Raw genomic sequence first — 20,690 nt, forward strand, 5'->3', positions numbered from 1 at the left:
AGTCACTAACAAACTGGAGAAGGAGATTTTTTTTTAATAAAAAAAGAGAAAATATCCATTTCTGCTACATATTTCCTATCAAATAAAGTCCCAATATTTACAGATCATTCAGTGAAAATCCTCCCCAATGTATTAAAGCAGAAATCCTAATTCTGCCTCTGTGTTCTATAACCATTTGTTTTAATTTCCTCCTTTTGAGTTTTAAGATATCTTTATCAACTTCCCAGGAGTAAATAAATGTATGGACATTCCATCTTAGGTATATTTATTATATTGTAGCTTTATTATTATAAGAGAGAAAGGGAGAAAAAAAAAAAAAAAAACAGGTAACACGAGCTCTTTCATCCACTAGTTTGCTCCTCAAATGCCCACAACAGCTGGAGTGTTCCAGGTGAAGGCAGTAGCTCACAGTAAAATCTGTGTCTCCCACATAGGTAGTACTTGAACCATCACCTGCTGCCTCCCAGGAGGTAAGAAGCTGAAATCAGAAGAGCCAGGACTCATACCCAGTTACCATAATGAGGGATGCAAGGCATCCTAAGTAGCATATTAACCACTAACACAAGCTAACTGTGGTGTTGTGTGTGTGTGTGTATGTGTTTTTTTATTTTATTTATTTGTTTTGGAGGTAAAGATAGAGACAGAGAGAGGGATAGACAGACAGAAAGGTCTTCCATCTGCTGGTTCACTCCCTAAATGGCCACAAAGGGCAGAGCTGATCCAAAGCCAGGAGCCAGTAGTTTCTTCCAGGTCTTCCACGTGGGTGCAGGGGCCAAAGCACTTGGGCCATCTTCCAGTGCCTTTCCAGGCCATAAGCAGAGAGCTGGATCCGAAAAGAAAGAGCTGGGGACAGGAACCAGGGCCCATATTGCATGCCTGCACCACAGGTAGAGACTTAGCTTACTGTGCACAGTGCAGACCCCTGGTATTATTTTTAAATCAAACAACAGAGTATAGTTGAAACCCTGTTATCACCATCCAACTTATTTTTTTCTTACAAAGGATATAGGCAAAGGTAAAAAAAAAAAGAAATATCAAAAATTGTTGAAGGCTGATCTTTCTATGATGAAGAAATACAGGGCAAAATACAGAGGTGACGTATGGAGCAAGGTAGACATGGATTTGAAACTTTGCTCCCCCACTTGCTAGCTACATGAATTGAAGTAAGTCATTTGTCATCCCTGAGTCTCAGCTTTCTCATCTGTGAAATGGAGACCTGCATATAAAGTGTCAGGGACAAAGTAAATCAATCCAGTGGGTATTCCCATCAACACTGGATTATTCTTACTATGATACTTCAAGAAGTCTGAGGAAAATGGCTATTAAAAGATCAGTTTGTTGTAGTTCAAAATAAATTTTGAAATTTATGTATCATTTTTTTTCATAAAGGCATTTTCCATTAACTTTTTGAGGCATCCCCATATTTCTTAATTGAGGGGAAAATAGCAAACTTTTAAATGACTCGCTAAATTCATTTTTACATTTACCAATACTCCTTCTTAAGTAAATAAACTGATAAAAACACTTTCAGTGAAATTTACTTAATAATAAAGCTTATGAATTACCCAAAAGTTACAAATAATTAAAAGAACACATTTGTGTCCTCTATTTTAAAGTTTTACATGTCATCAATAATTATCATTTAGATTCCTGTCTGTTTATTGATATCATGGTTCCCATTTTTATTTTTTATCTAATACAATCTTTTCTAATCTGAAAAAGACCACTCTAATTTAGAATAGTCAATAACTTGATGATAAAAACTTACTGCAATTAAAATGAGATTAGTTGATCAGAACTATTTTCATTATACTTGATACAAAATCAGTTACTAAGTCCTTATATGAGATTACAAAGTACAAGATCCTAAGGTAATCTTTCTTAGTATAATATAAAATTGGACCAGTTTTAGGTCTCCCAAATTAAATCCAAGTCTCCTGAGGGCAATAAAGTCTAAGATATCTGAGTGAAAATGAGTAGGTGTTTTAATTTAATAATTTTCACCACTGATATTTACCTATATGAGATTTCACAGATTTGAAGCCTATGAAATCACTTAGATTCAAATGCATTTAGAGAGCATAATATGCAGCAGTGAAATTTTAATTTGTATTTCCTTGTAGGCTAACGGACAAGGAAGGCTTGATAAGAGAATGATGGGGAGTAAAATATGATACTTTTATTAATATGCAGGCAGACCTGCAATTTTCTAAATTTCCTTCTAATTAGATATTGTCAGTGTGTGGACAAGTTAAGTGTAGAGTGTGTCCCTCGGCAGCGTAGAAGTGTGAAATGAATGTGCAATTTCAAGGGAATGTAATATAATTAGAAAACCCTTGGCAAATCATTGACATCAGGAAAGACATTAAAAACCCAACCACGGCCCTTTTAAAAAATCAAATTCCATTAAATAGAAATCCTGAGAAAACCAGTGAACTCAGTCACAAAGGTAAAATAAGGAGAGTGAAGTGGTCAATACTCCATAGCCCCTTGTGCCCAGTTCCCTATGATTTGTTTTAGAAGCAGTCACCCAAGTGACAGGAAATTGAAAGTCAGGTGCTTCTGCATTTACTGTTTCTTACTGTGCTTTATTTAACAAGAAACAGTAGCTGCACAACCAGAGGTCTTGCATGCCAATGGATTACTATACAGGCAATGCAGGTGGCTTCCACCATTACTGAATATAAAGAATCAAGCTCATAAACACAAAGTGTTAAGACAAAAGTAAGGCTATGCCACTCTTGTTCTTAAAATCCTTTAATGGTTTCTCATCTCAGTCAAAATGAAAACTTAAGCCCTTCTAAGAATCTACAAGTTGGGGGGGGGGGTGCTGCGGCATAGAAGGCTAAGCACCCATGGCACCGTTATCCCATATGGACACCAATTTGTGTCCCAGTTGCTCCTATTCCAACTCAGCTCTCTGCTTATGCGTGGGAAAGCAGGGGAAGACAGACCAAGTGCTCAGGCACCCACATGGGAGACCTGAAAGAAGTTCCTGACTCCTGGCTTTGGATAGGCTCAGCTCTGACTATTGTGGCCATTTGGGAGTGAACCAGTGATTAGAAAACCTTTCTCTCTGTAAGTCTACCTCTCACATGAATAAATAAAATCTTTTAAAAAAGAATGTACAAGGCCACAATAAAGGCCCCATTTCCTTTGTAATTTCAAGCTAGTTACTCTTCCCCTTGAGCATTGTATTCCAGCTGCACTGGCTCTCAGCTCTCAAAACTCACCAGGCAAAATTTCACATGTTCTTTCTTTGCCCTGGAATGTTCTTTCCCAAATAGCCTCATGGTTTGCTCCCAACTCAAGTTTCTGCTCAGATCTAACCTACCAAGCTTGTCTTTCCTTCACCACTTCACTAAAAAGTAAATAACCCGTTGTCCTATTTTCTTCTTTCTTGTTTTGCTATTCTTCGTGGTATCTATGACTTCCAATATACTAATTATATAATTTCCTTATTTTAATTTGGTTATTTAATGTCTTCTTCCACCTGTTGTATACCTTCACCATGACATGAATACTTAGAAGACAAATTGCACAAACTAAGTGCTCAATAAACATTTGTTGAATAACTGAATGAAGATATGAAGGAAAGAATAAGAATATTAACTTATCTATTAATCACAAGTCTTCATGTAGGGAAGGAAGAGTGATAGCCTTATGAAAATTTCAAGAACTCTTTAATCACAAGCAGACTTATTAAAAATGCTTATAGTTCAATAGAACATATAAATCAACTGGAAGTACCATTAACACAGTGCTGAGAGTGCTGAACAAATGAAGGTCAATGAGGTTAAAATTGCACCAAGCAGAAAAAATTATACTCCACTCACCTAAGGAAATCAGAAAATCTTCAATGACATTTGAATTGTTTTTAAAAGATAGAATGAATTTAGATGCCTCCATTTGAATGGGTTGGGTGAGTATTCAAGAAGGAGAAGACATGTAAACAAAGGTTCAAATCTGTGAGTCACTGAGTACAAATGTTAAGTTCTTATGTTTGGCTGCAACATACAACATACAAAGATAACCACAGGGAGAAAAGGTTGGAAAAAGGTAGAGCCAAATGATGAACAAACCTATAAAAGATCCATCACTTTAGCAGGATTTGTTGTCTACTTGAATATAAGTGCTTTGACCCTTGCTTGGACCTTGCACTTTGTTTTTTTTTTTTTTTAATTTTTTTATTTTATTTTATTTTTTGACAGGCAGAGTTAGAGAGAGAGAGAGAGAGAGGCAGAGAGAAAGGTCTTCCTTCCGTTGATTCACCCTCCAAATGGCTGCTAAGGCCAGGGTGCTGTGTGGATCCGAAGTCAGGAGCCAGGTGCTTCTCCTGGTCTCCCATGAGGGTACAGGGCCCAAGGACTTGGGCCATCCTCCACTGCACTCCCAGGCCACAGCAGAGAGCTGGCCTGGAAGAGGAGCAACAGGGACAGAATCCGGCGCCCCGAACAGGACTAGAACCCGGTGTGCTGGTGCTGCAGGCGGAGGATTAGCCTAGTGAGCCGCGGCGCCATCCCTTGCACTTTGTTTTGCATGCTTTCTCCTTACTTCCTTTAAAGTTTCACTTTCTTCTGGGGTCTATTTTTACGTCTCCTATACTTTTTCTAAGTAGTAAAGCATCTGCTTATTAAAAATATATTATTATTTATTAAAAAAGAACCACTAGCTTATAAACAAAGTTTATATTTGACCCTTTTTTATTATTTCTAATTAGAGCTAAATCTGAATTCAATCTTAAAATTTTTCATTCTCCCCTTTGGGTCTTCATTTTTATTTTTCTTGTATTTCAGTTATTATTTTTTTGAGAGGCAGAGTTAGACAGTGAGAGAGAGAGAGAGACAGAGAGAAAGGTCTTCCTTTTCCATTGGTTCACTCCCCAAGTGGCCGCTATGGCCGGTGCGTTGTGGCCAGCGCACAGCACCGATCCGAAGGCAGGAGCCAGGTGCTTCTCCTGGTCTCCCATGCAGGTACAGGGCTCAAGGACCCGGGCCATCCTCCACTGCACTCCCGGGCCACAGCAGAGAGCTGGACTGGAAGAGGAGCAACCGGGGCAGAATCCGGCGCCCAACTGGGACTACAACCCGGTGTGCTGGTGCCGCAGGTGGAGGATTAGCCTAGTGAGCTGCAGCGCTGGCCCGTATTTCAGTTATTTTTAAACCCCATCAGACCTCATCTTTTTTTCCTAGTCTGAATTATTTTTTAAAATGTTGTATTTTAATGTCTCATAAAACTTTACATTTTATTTCTACCCTTTTCTAACATGTAACTTTAACACTTTGAAACCTCTACATTTTTCACTATTTTATAATAAACTTATTTTTGCTATTCTCTTCTCTTTTTATCTTTTAATAATCCTCTAAAATTTGTTCACATAGGTTAAAAAGAAGTTCAGATATGAAAAAAGAATTTCAAATGCAAAGGTGGAGACATTAAAGCCAAAACTGTGAATAAATGTGGAAGAAGTAATTCTCAACTTTCCCCACACCATACCCCAGTCCCGCAGCCTATCTTATTACGAACCCCCCTCCAGCAGGGAGAGATAGTATTGCAAAGGTTCTCCATGAAAAGAATCTGAGGACACAGGAGTTAATTCTCCCTTGTTCTGTATGTTTCTCCTCCCTCTCCACACACAGAGACAATACCATTAATTGTCCTGAAAAATATTGCATGCTCCACCATCCTATGCTATTGTACATAGGAAAGGCATACTTTGTATCCCACAGCCTCTGATACAGACAGCTATGTGAATTTAGCAAATTATGTCAAAGTCGTGCTATGCTATTGTACATAGGAAAGGCATACTTTGTATCCCACAGCCTCTGATACAGACAGCTATGTGAATTTAGCAAATTATGTCAAAGTCGTGCTATCATCTAGGAGAGTTTATAGTTGCCTTTTCAGATGAAGAACTCAACAGTGTTGCAGTTCCCAAAGCATTTTCAAGACAGGAAAAGTAGAGAGATGCTCATCCAGATATTTTGCAATAATTTCAAATTATCCTGGTTTAAACATGTTTCCCGTCTTTTTTTCCTAACCATGGGGATCAAGGAAAATCCATTCTAAATTAAAAATTTTAAAAATTCTGATCAGGCAGTACGATCTATGTGGTTTCCTTACATTTACAAGTACTACTGTGTAATACAGACCAGCCCAGAGGCTGCTGTGTGTGGAGAGCTGACAGACTCAATGAGCCTCAAAGCATGATTTACGTCCCCCTTCGAAGACCATTTTCAGGTTTCTGAGAGAACACAAGAGATTTTTCTTGGGAGACTTGACTTTTTAAGGGTGATGTAATAAAACTTTAGACAGAAATCATCCTGATACTGTTTTTGATTTTGTCATTTTCATGCACCAGATCTATATCATCTCTTTCCCCAGATGGGAGACTTTAGTGTAATGACCCCAGACTGCTGTACTTTGCCCTGTTTCAGGATGTGAAAATTCCCTTTTTAATTGTCTGGCCGGGAATGTCCTGTGTGCTACCCTTCCTCGCTCTTCGATGCTCAGTCCTTCTTTAGCCTTATGACCAGGAAGTCTCACTCCAGCAGAAGCACACTGGCCCGGAGACAGATGCTCGCACTGGCTCAGAACTGGCCAGGCCACAGTGTGAGCGCAAGTGCCAAGCCATTCAATGGAACTGAGTACGGCAAGCTTTCTAGCCACCCTAAGACTCCTCTTCTGGGACACCACAGGATGCATATTTGAAAGTAAGACTGTTCATGTGCTTGAGGGCTTTGAGTTTTTATCATTGTAGGTCTACAAAGACACTCACTCTGAATAGCTTTGGGACAGTTGGGAAATTTCACGTTGTTCCATAGGTCTCTGAACTTTAAGATCAAATGATTGGAAGGAATATCAGGAATTTATGTAGGCCAAATTCTATTGCCTGTGAAATGAGATTTCACAGTTTGGTTCAAAATGCAGCTTTTTAAGAAACAGAAATAAAGGAAGGAAGGAAGGAAAATTTAAACTTTCAGAGTGTTCTTTAATAATAAAGACTTTTCCCTCACTTTAATTTCCTCTGTTATAGTTTCCATAAGCAGTATATGAAATTATCTGATACTAATCTGATACTCAATGAATATTTTCCTTTATTTTTAATTTTTATATCATTCTGACCTCCTCATTTTTATTTCATTTATTTTTCTCTTTCTTGGTCCCAATTTCATTCCAATTCCTGGGCCTCTATTTCAAAGAACAGGAATCTTCGTCCTGGCTTGTGACAGAAATAAGAGTAGCTCTCGGGGCTGGCGCTGTGGCGCAGCATGTTAAAGCCCTGGCCTGAAGCACCCACATCCCATATGGGTGCCGGTTCTAGTCCCGGCTGCTCCACTTCTGATCCAGCTCTCTGCTATGGCCTGGGAAAGCAGTTGAAGATGGCCCAAGTCCTTGTGCCCCTGCACCTGCATGGGAGACCCAGAAGAAGCTCCTGGCTCCTGGCTTCGGATCAGCGCAGCTCCGGCCATTGTGGCCATCTGGGGAGTGATCCAGCGAATGGAAGACCTCTCTCTCTGTCTCTACCTCTCTCTGTAACTCTGCCTTTCAAATAAATAAAAATAAATCTTTTTTTAAAAAAAAAGAGTAGCTTTCTCTAAACAATAGTATTAGAAAATAAAATGTGTACGTCCATTCCCCACGCATGGCATGTCAAGCTTTTTTCCTTCGTACATGGAGGAGAGGAAGGGGTTTAGCTACAGTCAGTGACAGATGTTTGGTTTGGTTTTAGCAAGAGTCACCAGCGCCTGACTTTCTTCTGCCCTGAATGCTCCACTCCCCAGCTTCTCTCCAGAGCACTATGGTCCTGCTGTGAAGAATCATTCCGTTTCACTCCCCAAGTCTCTGCGAGGATCACTCTGAAGTGTATATGGGTCTGTGCCAGGCAGGAGGTTATTTCATGAAAATCAGCCAAGATTTCTTTTATTTCCTTTCATCACATGACTTCTGGTTAAGCCTCTGGTGGGAAATTTGTAAGGTTAGCATCTAATGTCTGTAGCTCACGGAGGACAATTGCACTCTGTAATTGAAAGCTTCATCGCGGTGTTGGATTGGGATCTTTTCATGGGGAATGTCTCAAAGTCAGAAGCAGTAAATTGGGATATGGGGAATCTTGTCATTTACATACTCTATTCCAACATATGGCAGTAACTTTAGATGCCAACCACAGTCACTCATAATTAAAACTTTAGACAGTAAAATACAGAATACTTTTTTCTTAGCTCTTTTACATTAATTCAATCTGTCCATATGTCCACCAAAGAATAAAATAGCAAAAATAAAAAGGGAAAATAGTCTAGAGATTTGAAGAGTTATTTTCTTTGATTTAATATCACATGAAAACTATATATGTGAGCTGGCACTGTGGTGCAGTGGGTTAAGGCCCCAGGTGTGCAGTGCCGGCATCCCATATGGGCACCAATTCGTGTTCCAGATGTTCCACTTCCGATCCAGCTCTCTGCTATGGCCTGGGAAGACAGTTGAAGACGGCCCAGGTCCTTGGGCCCCTGTGCCCATTTGAGGGACCCAGAAAAACTCCTGGATCCTGGCTTTGGATTGGCACAGCTCTGGCTGTTGTGGCCATTTGGGGAATGAATGTGAAGATGGAAGTCCTCTCTCTGACTCTACATCTCCCTGTGGCTCTGTCTTTTAAATAAATAAAATAAATCTTTTTAAAAAAAAAACTATAGGGGCCAGCACTGTGGCATAGTGGGTAAAGCCACCATCTGCAGTGCCAGCATCCCATATGAGCGCCAGTTCGAGTCCCAGCTGCTCCACTTCTGATCCAGCTCTCTGCTATGGCTTCAGAAAGCCGTGGAAGATGGCCCAGGTCTTTGGGCCCCTGCACTCATGTGGGAGACCTGGAAGAAGCTCCAGGCTCCTGGCTTCAGATCGGCTAAGCTGCCATTGCAGCCTGTTGGGGAGTGAACAGGGATGGAAGACCTCCCTCTCCCTCTCCCTCTCCCTCTCCCTCTCCCTCTCCCTCTCCCTCTCCCTCTCCCTCTCCCTCTCCCTCTCCCTCTCCCTCTCCTTCTCCCTCTCCCTCTCCCTCCCTGCCTATCCTTCTCTCTTTCTGTGTAACTCAGACTTTCAAATAAATAAATAAATCTTTAACTTTAAATAAATATATATATGAATCTATAGGACAATGATAACATCACAATACTACACTGAAGCAAATATAGATAAATTTAAAACAATATTACACTGAAGTAAATATATTTAAATTTTAAAAATGTTAATTTTCAATCAGCTAATCTGCATATGGCTGATATTACTTTTTTCATTATTTGCTGAAACAAAAGTGAAAAACAAAGAAAATACATCTTATAGTGAGAAAATATAAACAATCTATATAAAAAATGCTTTCAGTCAATTCAAATAAGTGACCTGCTAATTATAAATCTTCAGATTTATTAGAATATCTATCCAGAAATGTTTTTCCTGGTATACTTTTCATATATTTCTAATAAAATACTCTTCAATTGAATTTAATAGAATTCACTTATTTCTATCATTCTTTCCCCAATTAGTATTCACAGTTCTATTTGAAATTCATGGGACTGTGTGACTTTGTCATTAGATATCTTCCAAAACTTTTGGAAAATTTTCCCTCTTCCAGTATTTTTTCTATCCTCTTCCCTGTTTTCTGGTATTCCAAAAAAAAATGTTAAACTTTCTCACCACATCTCCTGAGTTTCTTTCCTTCTATTTTGTACTTTCCATATTTTGTCTCTTTGGCTTTATTCTGGATGGTTTCTTTTGATCTATGTCGATTCATTAATAATCGTGAGCCTTCTGCTGCTTTTCCCAGGTGCATTATCAGGGAGCTGGGTTGGAAGTGGAATAGCTGGGTCTTGAACCGGCACCCATATTGGAGAAAGCGGCTTTATGCACTATTCCACAAAGCCAGTCCCAACCCTGTTATTTTTAATATAGGGCATACCTATTTGTCTTTGTTAGATAACAGACATTTGTAGGGGTTCTCTTTCATGTTGTCATGCTTCACTATGTCCTTGGGTAGGTGGCTTTGTGTGTCAGATACAACATTTAAAAAGTGATAGAAATAACTTGAGTCCAACATGATGTTTTATCCCTCAGAGCAGAGAGAATTTTCATCTGCTTTCACTGGTACTTGTAGATCCTAGCTTTCCAGATTCACCTTAAATTCAATTTGAGCAACCCAAATTACTTGACAGTGAGTGTAATGTGTTTCAGGACAGGAGCTACTTGTGGCTCAATCTTGGGAAACTTAGATCCATTTCCTAAGTTTTCATCAGGGAAATTCATCTGGGGACCTCATCTTTGGCAAGATGCAAACTTCGGCTCTTGTCTTTGAAGACCAAGAACTGTCAAAGACCTGCTTAACTCTTCCTTTGGCTTAGTAAATGTTCCTGGGCCAAAGAACCTTCAAATCCTGCACTCATCTCTCTAAATTCCTTCTTCTCTTAAGTGTTCCTCTAGCTATTCCTCATTATTCTATTAGCTATTTGATACTTTGTACTCTTAACTCATTTACAATTTAAAGTTGTAGTTAGCAAGAGGACTGCTTCAAATTACTCAGTATGGCATTCCCATAAACAGAAGGTTTTCTTTTTTAAATTTATCTTTAAAATTACATTTGTATTTAATTAAATAATTTAAAAATTGGCAATAAAAATGGGACAAATTTGTGTGATATCCTGTGATTAATTACATGTATACATTGTGCAATATTCAACCAGGTAAATATATTTATCTTCTCAAAAATTTAAATTTCTTTATAGTGAAAACATCCGAAATCACTTCTCTAGTTTTAATACCGAAAGACATAGTACATTAACTTGTCAATAGTCATGTAATGTCACAGTAGAATCCCAGAACTTCCTAGTTCTATCTAGCTATAACCTAGTACTCACTAATTAACTTTTCCTGATCTTGCCCCCTCAATTTCCTCCATCACCTCTGGTAAACACCATTGTATTTTTAATTTCAATGGGATTATCTACTTTTCAGACTGCACAGTGAGATCATGTGATATTTGGCTTTATGTGTTTGGCTTATTTCACCTAATAAAGTGACCTACAGTTTAATCTTTTTATGGCTGAGTAACATTCCATTGTACATAGGTACCACATTTTCGTTATCCATACATCAGTGTATGAATATTTAGCTTGCTTCTATTTCTTGGTTATTGTGAATGGTACTATAACAAACATCAGAGAGTGGATGTCTCTTCAACAGATGGATTTCGTCTCTCTTAATTATATGCCAGGGTGAGATTGCTGAATCTAATGTCAAAGTTTTTTTGTTTATTTTCTTTTTTGTTTTTGTTCTTTTAATTTTCTGAGGATCTTCCTTATTGTTTTCCTCAACGGCTATATTTAAAATGTACATTGTCCCAAGAGTTCGCAAGAGTTATTTTCTCCACATCCACACTAACCCTTGCTATCTTTTGTCCTTTTTTATAACAGCCAATCTTAATGGAGTGAGGTAACATCTCATTGTGGTTTGGGTTTGCATTTATCAGATGATTAGTTTTTATTGAGCTTTCTTTTCTTGTATCTGTTGGCCATTTGTAAGCCTTCCTTTAAGAAATATCTGTTTAGATCTACTAACCATTTTAATTGGATTATTTGTGGTTTTCATATTGAGTTTTTCAAGTTCCTTACATACTCTGGATATTAATCTTTGTCAGGAATAGCCTGCAAATATTTTCCCCTATTCTGTGGGTTGCATTTTCATCCTATTAATTGTTTCTGTTGATGTGCAAAAGCTCTTTGATGAATGAAATCTCATTTCTCTCTTTGCTTTTATTTTCTGTGCTTTTGAGGTCTGATCTAGAAAATCATTGTCTATTTTAAAGTCTTGAAATGATTTCCCTATTTGGTTCTACTTGCTTAAAATTTTGGTGTTTCCACTTTACACTTTTAATGCATTTTGAATTGATTTTTGTATTGGTGAAAGATAGAGATCTAGTCTCACTCTTTGGCATGTAGATATCCAATTTCCCCAATTCCCTTTTTAAAAACATAATCTTCCCGTACATGTTCTTGGCACTTTGCAAAACATAAGTTGGCTCAAGATGCATGGGTTGACTTCTAGGGTCACTAAAGAGCATAGCTTTGTAATGTGTTTTAAAATCAGGTAGTGTAATGCCTCTAGCTTTCATTCCTTTTTCTAAATATCACGTTTTTTAGTTGTGTGAAGACTATCATAAAAACTTTATTTATTGGATAGTCAGACTTGGGGGGAGGGGAGAGAGAGAGAGAGATGGATCATCTATCTGCTGGTTCACTTCCCAAATGGCAGCAACAGCCAGGGGTGGGCCAGGCTGAAGTCAGGAGCTTCTTGCAGGTCTCCCACATGGGTGACAGGGGCCCAAGCCCTTGGGCTATCTTCTGATTCTTTCTCAGGAACATTAGCAGGGAGTTGGATCAGAAGTGAAGCACCTGAGACTTGAACCAGGGCCCATTTGGGATGCCAGCAGTGCAGGCAGCTATGCCACAATGCTGGCCAATAGGTATCACATTGAATCTGTACATTGCTGCTGAATATTTTAATGGTATTGATTTTTCCAATCCATAAACATAGATATCTTTGCATTTCTTTGTGTCCTCTTCAATTTCTTTCATCAATAATTTATGGTTTCCAACATACAAATCTTCACCTCTTTGGATGAATTTCTTCACAGCTACTTTTTTGTTGGCTAATAGAGATGGAATTTCTCTTCATTTCTTTTTTTTTTTCAGTATTTTTTTTCTTTTCCAGTTTTTTTTTTATTTAATAAATGTGAATTTACAAAGTGCAACTTTTGTATTGTTGTGGTCCCCCCCCAACCACCCTCCCTCCCATGGCCCTCCCCTCCCCCACTCCCTCTCCCATCCCGCCCTTCATCGAGTTTCATTTTCAATCACCTTCATATACAGAAGATCAACTTAGTATACACTAAGCAAGGATTTCAACAGGCTGCACTCCCACAACCACACAAGATGATTCACTACTGATTTTTTTTTTTTTTTTTTTTTGACAGGGAGAGTGGACAGTGAGAGAGAGAGAGACAGAGAGAAAGGTCTTCCTTTTGCCATTGGTTCACCCTCCAATGGCCACTGCGGCCGGCACACCACGCTGATCCGAAGCCAGGAGCCAGGTGCTTCTCCTGGTCTCCCATGGGGTGCAGGGCCCAAGGACTTGGGCCATCCTCCACTGCCTTCCCGGGCCACAGCAGAGAGCTGGACTGGAAGAGGGGCAACCGCGACAGAATCCAGCGCCCGCACCGGGACTAGAACCCAAGGTGCCGGCACCGCAGGCAGAGGATTAGCCTATTGAGCCACGGCGCCGGCCCTCACTACTGATTTTTGTACATTGATGTGATCCACAATTGTGATGCATTTGTTTATTAGTTCAATCCACATTTTGGTGAAGTCTTTGGAGTTCTCTCTATATAAGATAATGTCATCTGCAGATGGAGACAATCTGATTTCTTCTTTTCCAATTTGGATGTCATTTCTCTCTTTCGCTTTCCTAACTGTTCTAACTATGATTTCTAGTACTATGCTGAATAAAAGTGGCAAAAGCTGGCATGCTTGCATTGCTCCAGATCTTAGAACTCTTCAGCATTTCCACATTCAATATGATGTTAGCTGCTAGCATGCTATATATGGCCTTCATTATGCTCAGGTATGGTCCCTCTATACCTAATTTTGTGAGTTTCATGAAGAGATTTTTAATTTTATTGCATGACTTTTCTGTGTCTATTGAAATGATCATATGATTTTGTCTTTCATTCTGTTGATTTCGTGCATCCCCTTTATTGATTTGCCTATGTCAAGCCATCTTTGAGTCCCTAGGATGAATCACACCAGACCATGGTGAATGATATTTTTATTGTGTTGTTGGATTTGATTTTTTAGTATTCTGCTGAGGATTTCTACATTTGTATCATTTGTATTCATCAAGGATATTGATATGTAGGTTTTTTTTTTTTCTTGGTATCCTTGAATGGTTTGGATATCAAGGTAATACTGGCACCACAGAATGAATTTAAAATAATTTTTTTCTAGTTTTTTGAAATAATTTTAGATTTGTGTTATTTCTTCTTTAACTGTTTGCAATTTTGTAGTTAAGCCATTCATGCCTGGGACTTCTTTGATGGGAGTTTATTATTATTTATTCAATTTTCCTACTTGTTATTGGCCTGTTTAGGTATTTTGTTTCCTCATGATATAATCTTGGTAACTTGTCTGTGTCCAAGAATTTGTCCATTACCTCCAGGTTATCAAGTTTATGGCCATATATGGTTCATAGTAATTTCTAACAATATATTCTAGTCATGTAATATCACTCATAATGTCTCTGTGTTAATCTCTAATTCTATGTATTAAAACCTTCTCTTTTTGCCTAGTCTCTCTATGAGTTTATTGATTCTGTTTATCTTTGTAAAGAACCAGCTTTTTGTTTCATTGACTTTTTGTATTTTATTTCTGTCACTTACATGTGCTCTGAGTTTTACTACCTATTTTCTTCTACCAACTTTTATTCAGCTTGTTTTTGTTTTCTTTTTCCTTGAGGTATAGCAATAAGCTGTTTATTTAAGATCTTTCTGAAGTTTTTTGTTTGTTTGTTTGTTTGTGTTTTGGGCAAGCATTGATTACTATTAACATCCCTCTTAGAACTGCTTTTGCTATCCCATAGGATTTGGTATGTTGTATTTCCATTTTCATTTGTTTTAAGAAATCTCTAAGTTTTATCCTTGATCCAGTGGTTGTACAGCAATCAGTTGTTAAATTTCCATGTACTTGTATAGTTTTTCTTATTTTTTTGTTTTGTGATTTTATTTCATTGTAGTTAGAAAATATGCTCAACATGATCTCTGTTCTTTTAAATTTGTTGAGACTTGTTTTGTGATCTTCCATATGATCTGTCCTGGAGAATGTTCCATGTGCTGTTGAGAAGAGTGTGTATTCTGCAGCTCTTGGACAGAAAGTTCTAGATATCTGCTAGGTGCAATTGACCTAGGGTGTATATAACTCTGCAGTTTGTTGATTTTCTCTGTGGGTGATACGTCCATTTCTGAAAGCCGGGTGTTCATCTCCCATAATATTATTGTATTAGAGTCTATCTCTTACTTTAGGTTTGTTAATATTCATTTTACATATTTGTGTGCCCTAATATTGGATGAAATATATATTTACAGACATTATTTCATGATATTTCATGTATTTTCAAATAACTTGACTTTGAGCTCACTGATTTTTCTTTTATTTGATCTATACTGCTATTTATACCTTTTATTGCATTTCAACTTTGTTCTCAAAGTATTTTTCAGTTGAAGAATTTCTGCTTGATTTTAATTTTTTCCATCTATAAAATATCTCCATTAAAATACTGAGTCATTTCTGTTTTGCTTGAGTTTCTTCAGTTTCTTTAAAATAGCTGTTTTGAAATCTTCATCACAGAATTTTGAAATTTTGACTACTGGATGGCTGTTTTCTGGCACCTTGTTTTTCACTTTAGGTGAGGTCATAGTTACCTAGAAATTCTTTTTTAAAAAAAATATTTATTTATTTGAAAACCAGAGTTACACAGAGGAAAGGCAGAGAGAGAGAGAGAGGTCTTCCATCCGATGGTTCACTCCCCAGTTGGCTGCAACGTCTGGAGCTGCGCCGATCTGAAGCAAGGAGCCAGGAGCTTCTTCTAGGTCTCCCTCATAGGTGCAGGGGCCCAAGGACTTGGGCCATCTTCTACTGCTATCCCAGACCATAGCAGAGAGCTGGATCAGAAGAGGAATAGCTGGGACTAGAACCGGCCCCCATACTGGATGCTAGTGCTTCAGGCCAGGGCGTTAACCCACCGCGCCACAGCATGGGCCCCCCTAGAAATTCTTGATTCTCATTTGTGAATAACATCTGCAGATTGATTAATTTAGTAATCTGTCTTAATCTCTGGTTGTTTTCCTAGAAATTCTAGGCAGTCTGTTTATTTTCTGTGACCCTATGGTTATTTCTACAATGTCAGCACTAGATGGTACCCTATGTTGAGTTTTTCCCTAGGTCTGCTATTGATGTTTTTACTGATTTAGTCCTACAATACTCCCCAAACTCAAATTTGTTCTAAACCTGTGTTCTTTATGTTGTTCAGTATGAACTGAGGACATCCCTAAAATGGGGTTACTCCACTCTTTCAAGTCTTTCCCTAGGCCTGTGGTAGGCTAAGACAACTTGTCCCCTGTCCATGATGCCAGGATACAAGATCACATCTGGAACCCACAGTCTATAAACACCAGCACACCTGGGGGTAGGACTGAAGCCAATCCTATTGCAGTCTGTCTGCAGCTGAGGTGACTATCTGCCTGATATCATCCCTACCAGCTACTGAGGATGAAAGCTGGAGTGTTAGACTGCTTAACTGGGACCACAGAGCTCCACTGGTAATGAAATAGGTCCAGATGGTCTGTAGGTACTAGCCTGGGCTCAGGAATCATTAATATCTGCTCAATGCTAGGTTGTATCTGCCTAGTTCCAAATGTCCCATTCATGTGATTCTTTGCCATATGTCAAAGGTTGTTGGAGGGGTGATAGAAACAGCTGCTCAGCTGCTGAGACTTGGTCTAGGTGGGTCACACGTGGATCTCACAGTCATCAGACCTTGTGCAATCTTTGGAGTGTACCTTTAGAGACTGGTGGTTATACATGCCAAAACAATTTGGTTTACAGCACAAGTCTACATCTGACACTGGAGTAAGCATGGAGACTATACACAGGCACTTGCCTAGGGATGGAAACCATTGACATCTACCAAGCATTACACTTTATCATTCCAGTACCAATTTCCAAGACCCAGATGTGTCTTATTCCTGTCTGCCAAAGGTTAGAAGAGCATGATAAAGGCAGCCCCCTTGCTGGTCATAACTGGCTCTCACAGTCACTGGCCCCACAAATTCCCATGTGTCTCCACAGAAAGTTCTAGATGTCTGCCAGGTGCAATTGACCTAGGGTGTATATAACTCTGCAGTTTGTAATACAAAATGAGACTGAGTCACTGGAGTACAGGTTTCTGCCTGATGCTGGGTAAGTATAGAGGTTCATCATGTGAGCACTGGCTATGGGCTACAAGCCTTTGGGATTTATCAGGTGCTTCATCTCACTATGGTAGATCAACTCTGAACTCTAAAGTACAGTCTTAAGCTCTTGATTCTCGCTTCTCTGCACAGCCAGAATTTTGTTTTCTGTGGGTGACCAGGGGACCCCTGGCTGTGGAAGCTCCAAATATTTACTCCACAGATATGGGACTGGGGTCAGGGACAGAGGAACTCAATCTGATTAAACTTTTTCATAGTTGTCCTGGCTCTGGATTCAGTTCACTTTCCCTCTCCTGAGAGCGAGACATCTCCACACCTTACTCCTTGTAGTTCAAGGAGTGGTATGTGGACAATTCTCATTCCTGCTTTCCAACGCTACTTTTCTTTGATTGTAATAAGATGAGACACTGTGGTCTCTTACCTGGCTTCCATACCTGTATAGAAGTGACTTGGTGTGTGTTTATAGTTATTCCAATCGATGTTCCTATAGAGAGGTGGTCGCTGGAGCATCTTTTTCAGCTGCCACATTGGCTGTGCCTCTCCAGAAGTACTTTTGTAATTACCTTTTACTAGGGAATTTTTAGAATACTACTAAATGATTGTAGTGTTATTCACATACAACCATTAAGTTCTTTTCACTGGAATTGAAGACAAAATAGATTTAATTGGAAATTTTCCTAGCAATCCAACATGCCCTCATTACTAATGAGTGAAAGCCTGAATAGCTCTACATAATGTTTTCTCTATATTGCAAAAGGTTTTATAGGATATTCTATTTTTAATAAAAATAATGTCAAAATGACCAGTTTATGCCTTAGGACTAGAAAGTGATCAAACAGAGAAAAGTGAGAAAAATTTCATAAAAAATGAGGATATGAGCAAAGCCTCATGCCAATATACACTAGAATAAATTATAAGATATTTGTGAACATGACAAAACTGCTATGAAAAGTCCAGATGATTCACATGATTACTACTAATAATAACTACATGTGTCTTTGGGTATGAATGTATATAAAAGATAAAGTAAGAGATGGGTGAAAGGAATGATGATGCAGCCTACCCAAAATTTGAACAACTGGGAAAAGTTTCCAGACAACCACTTGTTCAATACAAGCAAGAAGTAAACATGAAACCAGTGAGTATCTTCACTAATCAGAAGTTGATGACATTCTTAAATTCTAAATATTAGAAAAAGGAATTAAATCTGTACATAAAAGGAAGATGAATAGAAAGGAATATGTCATTATAAGTTCTATAAAAATTACATCAAGGGAATTTAAAAGCACCTAAAAAGATTAGAAAATCAACCAATACATGAATTTATTGAGTACCAGTTTATGTAGTCACTGTATTCAGCAATGAAACACTGGTAATTGACATAAAAATCATTCATAAAATATTTATCTCCTAGGGACCTAACAGTTAATACACATCAACTAAGATCCATTACTCCTAGAGTGCAATTTCTTTCAGAGGGAGTAGACAAAGTACAGTTATTACATTAAACTGACATGGGTATGTTAGGTAGAGCAGAGTAAGCTGGAGATGTAGCTGTGGTGACTTCATGGAAGAAGTGATGTTCAGACACCAAAATGAGGACTCTCAAGGATTTCAAGATGGCAGAATAAAGAAAGGATATACTGCTTTAGCCAAGGGGAAAATAGATTAAAAAAAAAAAAGTGGAAGAAGTACATTCCCAAGGGAGAGTTGGAGAGACAACTACAGTGGAAATTCCACAAAAAGAAAGGGGATGCCATGGATTAGCATGGAATGTGCAGACATGCAGCAACAAGCATGGACACAACACAACACCTGACCTCTGTAGCCAAAAACCAGAGAAAGTGCCAGCTTTGGAGAGTGAGGCAACAGCAGACTGCAACAGCCTTGCCACTGGTGATATTGGCAAAGGGAGGCTCTGGTAGACTACAATGTCTTTGAGTCTGGCCTGGAGCCTTAATGGGAACATGGTATCCATCTAACCCAGGAAAAAGGGCATGTTTCTTTCTCCTCATCACCCCACAATGGTGCCTGGCAACCAGCTGAGAGAGGATGCTATCCTGACACCAGGACCTACCACAGTGGCTCTTGTGCATGTGTCCAGATATTGGCAGGGACAAGGTGCCATATTGTGACCAACAGCACCGATAGTGGCTCATGTGCACACACGGGATCTAGGGACTTTACCAGGGTGAAAGACCTATCTTCCTCACTGACTTTGTGTCTGGTGGGAGGATTGATAGTGGGCTGGGAACCCACATAGGACTGTGAGATGCTCCCAGCCTCTCAACACATCACAGGCTCCATAGCTCAAACTACCAAAGTGGAGCACACACAGGGAGCTGGCTCTGGTAATGTCTCCATATCTCTCTGGACAGGACCAGCTAGCAGGGTAAAGAGCCTTGGTCATTGTAGTGGGATCTATGCTCACACGAGGACTGCACAGGTCATTGTGCATTTCATGTGGCAGTGTGGGTGAGTGTTACACCTACTATGGGCTAACCCAGGGCACTGATCACCTTCGAAGAGAAGAGGTGAGGGTCTGATGCTGAAACACTCACCAGAGCTCCCTGGCCATACCCAATACACACACTTCTGGGTGTTCACTGAAAGAGAAGACAATCCACTAAGCTACAAAGGCATAGTCCAAAGATAAAAACCATCAGAGGAAAAAACCAGCAAGTCATTCTACAAATGCCTAAAAATAAATGCAGATATTCAAGAAACAAGAATAAGGAAGACAACGTGATCCCCCCAAAAGAAACACAATAACACTGCAATATTAGAATGTGAAGATGAAGAGACTGATGAAATGCCTGAAAAAGAATTCAAAAGATTAACCATATGATTACTCAGAAGCACTGTGAAGCAAATTCAAGAATTAAAGATCCATACATGATATGAGAGAAAAATTTCCCCATGATATTGAGATTTTGAAGAGAAATCAAACAAATATTAGAAGTGAAGAATTTGATATGTCAAATTAAAAATTTAAGGGAAAGCCTTAACAACAGACTTGGTGAGGCAGAACAAAGAATAACTGAGCTAGAGGGCAAATCTTTTGAAATTTCTCAGCCCACCCTTCCCTCCAAAAAGAGAGAACAAATTAGAAAAGTTAAAAACAGTATTGGAGATTTATGGGATACTATCAAGCATCCCAGCATATGGATCTTAGGAGATCCTGAAGGTGTGGGAAAAGAGGATAGAATAGAAGGCCTATTCAGTGAAATAATTGAAGAAAACTTTCCCAATTTGGAGAAAGAAAGGAACTTCCAAGTATATGAGGCACAAAGAATTTCTAATAGACATGACCAGAAAAGATCTTCACCATGACACATTGTACTGAAACTTTCAACAGTAAAACATAAAGAAATATTGCAAAACGTACATGAGAGTAACTCCAGAATACATGGAGATGGTCTCCAATTAGACTCACAGCTGACCTCTCATCAGAAACTCTACAGGCTAGAAGAGAATGGAGAGCCATAGACCAATCTTAAAAAGGAAAAAAAAAAAAAACTGTCAGTCCAGAATACTGTACCTTGGAAAGCTATCATTTATTAATGAAGGTGAAAGAAAGATCTTCCATAGCAAACAGAAATTGAAATATTTTGTCACCATTTGTCCAGCC

The 20,690-nt window shown here is 38.8% G+C and overlaps 1 long non-coding RNA gene across 7 annotated transcripts in view; it reads right to left on the reverse strand.

Moving 5' to 3' along the window:
* Window positions 1–20,690, reverse strand: part of LOC103347703 (uncharacterized) — a 162,023-nt gene that overhangs the window by 84,889 nt on the left and 56,444 nt on the right. Inside the window, exon 4 of one of the 7 annotated variants that reach the window (XR_016230493.1) lies at window positions 15,583–15,751. The exons of the other annotated variants lie outside the window; for them this stretch is intronic. This is a non-coding gene — a long non-coding RNA (uncharacterized LOC103347703). Of the gene's footprint in view, window positions 1–15,582; window positions 15,752–20,690 lie in introns of those variants that run through there. 7 annotated transcript variants of the gene reach the window in all.

This window comes from Oryctolagus cuniculus, chromosome 2 (assembly GCF_051225735.1).
Source record: "Oryctolagus cuniculus isolate XC-2025 breed Fujian yellow rabbit chromosome 2, ASM5122573v1, whole genome shotgun sequence".
In the NCBI taxonomy this organism is placed as follows: domain Eukaryota; kingdom Metazoa; phylum Chordata; class Mammalia; order Lagomorpha; family Leporidae; genus Oryctolagus; species Oryctolagus cuniculus.